General features: G+C 43.2%; 1 pseudogene; it reads right to left on the bottom strand.

Moving 5' to 3' along the window:
* Positions 1-3,400: 3,400 nt before the first annotated feature.
* LOC103793231 (nucleotide triphosphate diphosphatase NUDT15 pseudogene) lies at positions 3,401-4,134 on the bottom strand (annotated as a pseudogene).
* Positions 4,135-8,255: the final 4,121 nt, after the last annotated feature.

The following is an 8,255-nucleotide window of genomic DNA, read 5'->3' as shown; positions in this document are numbered from 1 at the left end:
TACCCAGGCTGGAGTGCAATGGCAGGATCTCGGCTCACTGCAACTTCCGCCTCCTGGATTCAAGCGATTCTCCTGCCTCAGCTTCCCGAGTAGCTGGGACTACAGGCATGTGCCATTATGCCCAGCTATTTTTTTTTTTGTATTTTTACAACATGGGGTTTCACCATGTTGACCAGGATGGTCTCGATCTCTTGACCTTGTGATCCACCCACCTCTGGCTCCCAAAGTGCTGGGATTTTAGGCGTGAGCCACTGCGCCCGGCCTAACACTTTTATTTTTAATACACACACACACACACACACACACACACACACACAAATTTTTTTTTCTATTTTTTGAGACAGAGTCTCGCTCTGTCACCAGGCTGGAGTGCAGTGGCACCATCTCAGCTCACTGCAACTTCTGCCTCCCAGGTTCAAGTGATTCTCCTGCCTCAGCCTCCCGAGTAGCTGGGACTATAGGCACGTGACATGACGCCCAGCAAATTTTTGTATTTTTAGTAGAGACAGGGTCTCACCATGTTGGCCAGGATGGTCTCGATATCTTGACCTTGTGATCCACCCTCCTTGGCCTCCCAATGTGTTGGGATTGCAGGCATGAGCCACTGTACCCAGCCCATTATTTTTATTTATTTTTCATTTTATATTTTTTGAGACTGCTCAGCCTCTTGAGTAGCTGGGATTACAGGCGCCCACCAACACACCTGGCTAATTTTTGTATTTTTAGTAGAGATGGGGTTTCACCATGTTGGCCAGGCTGATCTCGAACTCCTGGCCTCAAGTGATTTGCCTGCCTTGGCCTCCCAAAGTGATGGGATTACAGGTGTGAGCCACCATGCCTTGCTAAGGTGCCACACTTTTAAACAGCCAAGTCTTGCAAGAAGTCACTTGTTATCATGAGGACAGCACCAAGGGATGGTACTAAACCATTTATAAGAAATCGACCCTCGTTACTCAGTCACCTCCCTCCAGGCTCCACCTCCATCCAATACTGGAGATTATAATTCAACAGGAGATTTGGGCAGAGGCACACATCTAAAACCACATCAGGGATTAAATCATATTATCTTTGTAGTATAGAAATTCCCCAAAGTCTGTAAACTAACATAAATGTAATTATGAACCCATGATACTGAAATGCGTTTGCAGAAGCAAAGATAACCCAGATCTCCTAGGAATGACAAAGATAAAACCCAGTTGAAGATGAGCTCATAATCCATAATTACAAACACATGAGAAAACAATCCTGCAGGAGGGAGAGTCAGCAGACACAACAAACTGTAGGATCCCAAGAACAGCAATAATGATCAGAAACAGACTAGAGACTTTATTTTGAAGAATTAAAAACACAAAAGAAGGAACGCAAAGCATAAGAAAATAACATGAAACTTTGAAAAAGGTCAGCTTTAGAGAAGGACCAAACCAATCTTGTAGGAATGAAAAAATGTTTTATTTATTTTTTTCTTAAAATTTTTATTAATCATTTATGAGTAACAAAAGCCCAATATATGTGAACGTAAATAATTTTTTTAAAAATATGGGGTTTCACCATGATGGCCAGGCTGGTCTTGAACTCCTGACCTCAGGTGATTCACCCACCTTGGCCTCCCAAAGTGCCAGGATTATAGGCGTGAGCCACCGTGCCTGGCCATAAATAATTTTTTTGAAAAATAGCTATTTTTGGCTGAGTGCAGTGACTCACGCCTGTAATCCCACCACTTTGAGAGGCCGAGGCAGGCAGATCATTTGAGGCCAGTAGTTTGAGACCGGCGTGACCAACATGGAGAAACCCTGTCTCTACTAAAAATACAAAAATTAGCCTGGCGTGGTGGTGCATGCCTGTAATCCCAGCTAGTTGGGAGGCTGAGGCAGGAGAATTGCTTGATCCTGGGAGGCAGAGGTTGTGGTGAGCTGAGATCGTGCCATTGCACTCCAGCCTGGGCAACAAGAGCAAAACTCCATCACAAAAGAAAAAAAAAAAAAAAAGAAAAATAGCTATTTTTTTTTCACATATTAGGACTCATGAAAAACGACCATTTTTCTAACCAACAACAAAAATTCTTTAGTAAGAAGAGTTGCACTGCTTTACATTTTTGCAAATCTCTTTAATTTCTGACAGTAGAAGAAAGCTAGATTCTCATATCTGCTTCTATATTTAGCCTGTTAAAATATCACACCAGATAGCTTTTCAAAAATTTCTCTGCATACTCAAGAAAAAATGAGAGTGGAGGACAGGTGCGGTGGCTGATGCCTGTAATCCTAGCACTTTGGGAGGCCAAGGTGGGTGGATCGACTGAGGTTGGGAGTTCGAGACGAGTCTGACCAACATGGAGAAACCCAGTCTTTACTAAAAATACCAAATTAGTTGGGCGTGGTGGTTCATGCCTGTAATCCCAGCTACTCCGGAGGCTGGGGCAGGAGAATTGCTTTAACTCAGGAGGCAGAGGTTGTGGTGAGCCAAGACTGCACCATTGCACTCCAGCCTGGGCAACAAGAGTGAAACTCTGTCTCAAAAAAAAAAAAAAAAAAAAAGAGAGAGAGAGTGGAAAAGGTAAACTATGTGTTAATATTATAAAAATAGTTTTTACCTAGAATACTCTTGAAAGACTCTTGAGGATCCCCAGACAATACTTTGAGAACTACTGCTCTAGATGAATCTCCTAATTTTGGGCCTCAGAGACAGTAAGTGAGAGTCAGGCATGGTGGCTCACACCTGTAATCCCAGCACTTTGGGAGGCTGAGGTGGGCGGATCATGAGGTTAGGAGATGGAGACCATACTTAGCTGGGCAAGGTGGTGCACCTATAATCCCAGCTACTCAGGAGGCTGAGGCAGGAGAACTGCATTAACCCGGGAGGCAGAGGTTACAGTGAGCCAAGATTGGGCCACTGCACTCCAGCCTGGTGACAGAGAGTAAGTGAGAAATCACTCTCACAGCCTGCTAATGGTAGGATATTAGATGGTTTATGTCATTTCTCTTGGTTTAGGTTCTCAATTGGAAACTTGGGAAATACACCCTAATGGCCTGTCCTATTCCCTGTAAGTTGCAAAGACTGTCATATTACCCCCTCACCCAATTTTTTTAAATAAAAGAGGTAAATCAACAAACTTGGTAAATTTTGCAACAGGTATACTGTGTTTGAATCTAAACTACGATATTTGAATTTGGATTTCTATTTGAACAGAACGCTAAGGCAAATTCGACAGCATCCTATTCCACGTAAGCTAGTAATGACAAACTGCACAGTAAATGTCGTAGATAAACATGGAAAGCAGATTACCCATAAATAATATCATTATTTATCATATATTCTGTGTCTGAAATACAATTCAATTACATATTTCAAAAAAATGTTCTCAAGTACTGGGTGAAAGTGTGGTGGGTGCATCAAGAGACTGGAAATAAACTGGTGATCACAAGAACTTTTATAGATAAAATGAAGTTGTTCCGAAATGTAGATATTTTTCATTCTCTAACCCGATCTTGTTTTTGTCTTTTAAAGAAAATCAAGCAATCTTCTCAGCCCCCTAGAGACGATTTCCTTTGCATCCTACCAGATGGTTCAGATCTTCTTTAAGTGGATCATAGCCTTGTTCTTTCAAAGAACGCAGGGCCCAGAAAAGCTGGTCTAGTGGAGGAAATTCTTCCCAGGGAACCCACTCCCAACTTTCATTTTTTTTTCAGGCTCTACATTCTTTGGTTCTGAATCATGAGTCACGTCCACTTCTCCTTTAGTTAATATATAACATAATGGTAATTTTCCTTCCCAATGAAAGAAGTTACAACTGAGGCAACGCGAACATTTTTCAGGTGAAGAGCTTCTTCCCGTTTCCCTTCCAGCACATTCTTCCCAGCTCTCACGAAACTCCAAATGACCCCCAGGGAGCTGGAAACTGCCAGCTCCGAAAGACCCTTTCCTCTTCCCCAGGAGGACGCAACGGGAATGCTTGCAGCTGGTCACCACAACTCCGACTCCGACTCCGGACAGCCACCCCTGCGGCTCCGTGCTGGGTGTCACAGTCCGCGGGATGACCAAAAAATATGTTTTAATTTGATTAACACCAAAGTTTAGTGAATGGACCGGGCGTGATGGCTCACGCCTGTAATCCCAGCACTTTGGGAGGCCAACGCTGGCGGATCATGAGGTCAGGAGTTGGAGACCAGCCTGACCAACATGGTGAAACCCCATCTCTACTAAAAATACAAAAATTAGCCAGGTGTGGTGGCACACGCCTGTAATCCCAGCTACTCAGGAGGCTGAGGCAGAAGAATCGCTTGAACTTGGGGGGCGGAGGTTGAAGTGAGCCAAGATTGCGCCATTGCACTCCAGGCTGGGCAACAGAGTGAGACTTAGTCTCAAACAAACAAACAAATTAGGCTTGGCAGTGTGCGCTTGTAGTACCAGCTGCTCAGGAGACTGAGACCAGAGAATCGCTTGAACCCAGGAGGCAGAGGTTGCAGTGAGCCGAGATTGCGCCATTGCACTCCAGCCTGGACAACAGAGGGAGACTCTGTCTGGAAAGCAAAACAAAACAAAGCAAGTTTAGCGGATGGATTAAGTAGCAGATTAGAAAGAGTTGATAATATAATCCAGTAAACAATCAAATGAATTTAGGAAAATTCCTTGTAATGTAGTATGGAGACAAGGAGATAGAAAACATAAAAGATATGGAAAAGAGAAGCAGATAGTCTTACACAGTCCAACGGAAATATAGTATGAGATACATACATACATACATAATTTAAAATTTTCTAGTAAATCATCAGAAAGTAAAAAGAAACATATGAAATTAATCCAAAATATTATTTCATCATGTGATATAAAAATTATGAATAAATATTTTATATTCTTTTTTCCTACTGTCTTTGAAACTCAGTGTGTATTTTGCATTTATACCACACGCAACTCAGTTTGGACTAGCTAGTACTTGACAGCCATGTGTGGCTAGTGACTATTGTCCTGGAGAATGCAGATCTAACTTACATGTAAAAGGATTTCCAAGAGGAAAGGGAGACAGAGAAGGCAATACTTGAAGAGATAATGGTGGATAATTTTCCAGGATTACTGGAAATTTGAGGTTCAGGAATCTTGAGATTCAGGAAAGCCAGTGAGTCCTGATCAGGATGTAAATGTTTTGTAGGGAAGCCTATAAAAGCCGAAACAGAAAATGTGTTAAAACTAACCAAGGGGGGCCGGGCGCGGTGGCTCAAGCCTGTAATCCCAGCACTTTGGGAGGCCGAGGCGGGTGGATCACGAGGTCAAGAGATGGAGACCATCCTGGTCAACATGGTGAAACCCTGTCTCTACTAAAAATACAAAAAATTAGCTGGGCATGGTGGCGTGTGCCTGTAATCCCAGCTACTCAGGAGGCTGAGGCAGGAGAATTGCCTGAACCCAGGAGGCGGAGGTTGCAGTGAGCCGAGATCGCGCCATTGCACTCCAGCCTGGGTAACAAGAGCGAAACTCCATCTCAAAAAAAAAAAAAAAAAAAAACTAACCAAGGGAAAAGATAGATTACCTACAATGGAACTTCAATTAGACTGAAGACAGTCACCTTTAATATCTTTAAAATGTTAGGCCGGGCGCAGTGGCTCACGCCTATAATCCCAGCACTTTGGGAGGCCGAGGCGGGTGGATCACGAGGTCAAGAGATCAAGAACCATTCTGGTCAACATGGTGAAACCCCGTCTCTACTAAAAATACAAAAAAAAATTAGCTGGGCGTGGTGGCGCGGGCCTGTAATCCCAGCTACTCAGGAGGCTGAGGCAGGAGAATTGCCTGAACCCAGGAGGCAGAGGTTGCAGTGAGCTGAGATCGTGCCATTGCACTCCAGCCTGGGTAGCAAGAGTGAAACTCCATCTCAAAAAAAAAAAAAAAAAAAAAAAAAAAAATCTTTAAAATGTTGACTGAAAAGTTACAATATAAGAATTTTATACCTACTTGAACTATCAATATAGAGTGAAAGTAAAATCAAAGACAAGGTTATTACAACAGTCTTTCACTAAAAGAGAACTGTAACGCAATTCAAATACAGTAAGGTGACTGGAGGTCTGTGGAAATGTGGCAGTGTATGAGAGAAGGGTTCCCCCAAAGAGATAAAAATATAATGTATATTTTCCTTGTTTTTTAGTATTTTTCCCCCTCTCTAGAGCTTGAATGGCAATGAATGTGTAGAGTTATGGAGTCAGCACTACTGCAACCTTAACTCCTTGTCATAAGCGTTAGGGAAACAGGAGCCTAGGAGAGCCAGAGTAAGGCCATTTTAAAACCAACTCCATCTTTTTTTTTTTTTTTTTTTTTGAGGTAGAGTCTTGCTCTGTTGCCCAGGCTGGAGTACAGTGGTGTGATCTCAGCTAACTGCAACCTCCTCCTCCTGGCTTTAAGATATTTTCCTGCCTCAGCCTTCTGAGTAGCTGGTATTAAAGGCGCCTGCCACCACGCCTAGCTTATTTTTGTCCTTTTAGTAGAGACAGGGTTTTGCCACGTTGGCCTGGCTGGTCTTGAACTCCTGACCTCAGGTGATCTGCCCACCTTGGCCTCCCAAAGTGGTAGGATTACAGGTGTGATCCACCACACCAGCTTAATCAACTCCATCTTTTATTTATTTATTTATTTTGAGACTGAGTCTTGCTTTGTTGCCCAGGCTAGAGTGCAGTGGCATGATCTCGGCTCACTGCAACCTCCACCTCCTGGGTTCAAGCAATTGTCCTGCCTCAGCCTCCCAAGTAGCAGAGATTATAGGTGCCTGCCACTACACCTGGGTAATTTTTGTATTTTTACAAAATTTAGTAGAGATGGGGTTGGTTTCACTATCTTGGCCAGGATAGTCTCAATCTCCTGACCTCATGAGCCACGCAGCTTGGCCTCCCAAAGTGCTGGGATTACAGGCATGAGCCTCCATGCCCTGCCAACTTCATCTTAAAACTAGCAAGGCACATTCCTTGCTAGTGATGACCCAAGGTCATAAGATCTTTATAGTTGAGGAAAGAGCCTAAAGATTACCTGCAAGGACAGACTTCTACAAAAACAGAAAGTCCAGATGTCCCAATACACATAACAAGGTTTGCTTTCAAGATAATTATGCTTTTTTCAAGATACTTATGCTTTGATGTACTCACACAGTAGAATATCAAGGATAGGTTTCTTTAAATCAATGCCATAATAAATTTGGTCATGGTGTCTGCCCATCTGCACATAGGCACAGCTTCGTTTAGTCTTTGTATAGGCAAGATCCTTATACAAGAAAAACTTAAAGACTATGTGTTCCTCCACTTGCTCTCTGAGAACGCTCTATTCTATAATGAGGTAGCTTTCAATAAACTATCTCTTCTCACTGCACTCTGATTCTCCTTGAATTCTTCTTGTGTGAGACCCAATAACCTTCTCTTGGGTCTGCATCAAGACTCCTTTTTCCAGTAACAAGAGGGTAGGAGAGAGAAGAGAAGGAGGAGCTTATGTTCTTTTATTAGCAGGATAGTACATCATAGTATTCCTCTATTTGCTCAACTTTGGGATACAAAATGTTTAGAAAGCTCAGTGAACAATTAAGAGTTATATAGAAGGCTGGGTGTGGTGGCTTACGCCTATAATCCCAGCACTTTGGGAGGCTGAGGCAGGTGGATCACGAGGTCAAGAGATCGATACCATCTTGGTCAACAAGGTGAAACCCCGTCTCTACTAAAAATACAAAAATTAGCTGGGCATGGTGGTGCGCGCCTATAGTCCCAGCTACTCGGGAGGCTGAGGCAGAAGAATTGCTTGAACCCAGAAGGCAGAGGTTTCGGTGAGCCGAGATCGCACCATTGCACTCCAGTCTGGGTAACAACAGCGAAACGCCATCTCAAAAAAAAAAAAAAAAAAAAGAGTTATATAGAAAAAGGAAATTGTTTTGGAATATAGGGTAGCATAGGGAAGATAGGGATTAGTAGCATGTTTGGGGTTGTATGAGGACAAGAAAAAGCATGCAGGGTGAGGAGGGAGGCAAGACTGAGGATGAGGAAGCCTAAAATGGAAAATAGAATTGACAATTGATCACCACTCTATTACTATAAAAATTACCTATTAAAGGCTGAGCACAATGGCTCACGCCTGTAATCCCAGCACTTTGGGAGGCTGAGGCAGGTGAATCCCCTGAGGTTGCGAGTTGGAGACCAGACTGACCAACATGGAGAAACCCCATCTCTACTAAAAATACAAAAGTAGCCGGGTGTGGTGGTGGGCATATGTAATCCCAGCTATTTAGGAGGCTGAGGCAG

This window comes from Callithrix jacchus, chromosome 5 (genome assembly GCF_049354715.1).
Source record: "Callithrix jacchus isolate 240 chromosome 5, calJac240_pri, whole genome shotgun sequence".
Taxonomy (NCBI): Eukaryota; Metazoa; Chordata; class Mammalia; order Primates; family Cebidae; genus Callithrix; species Callithrix jacchus.
The sequence above is the reverse complement of the archived record's forward strand: the minus strand, read 5'-3'. Positions and strand labels throughout refer to the sequence as shown.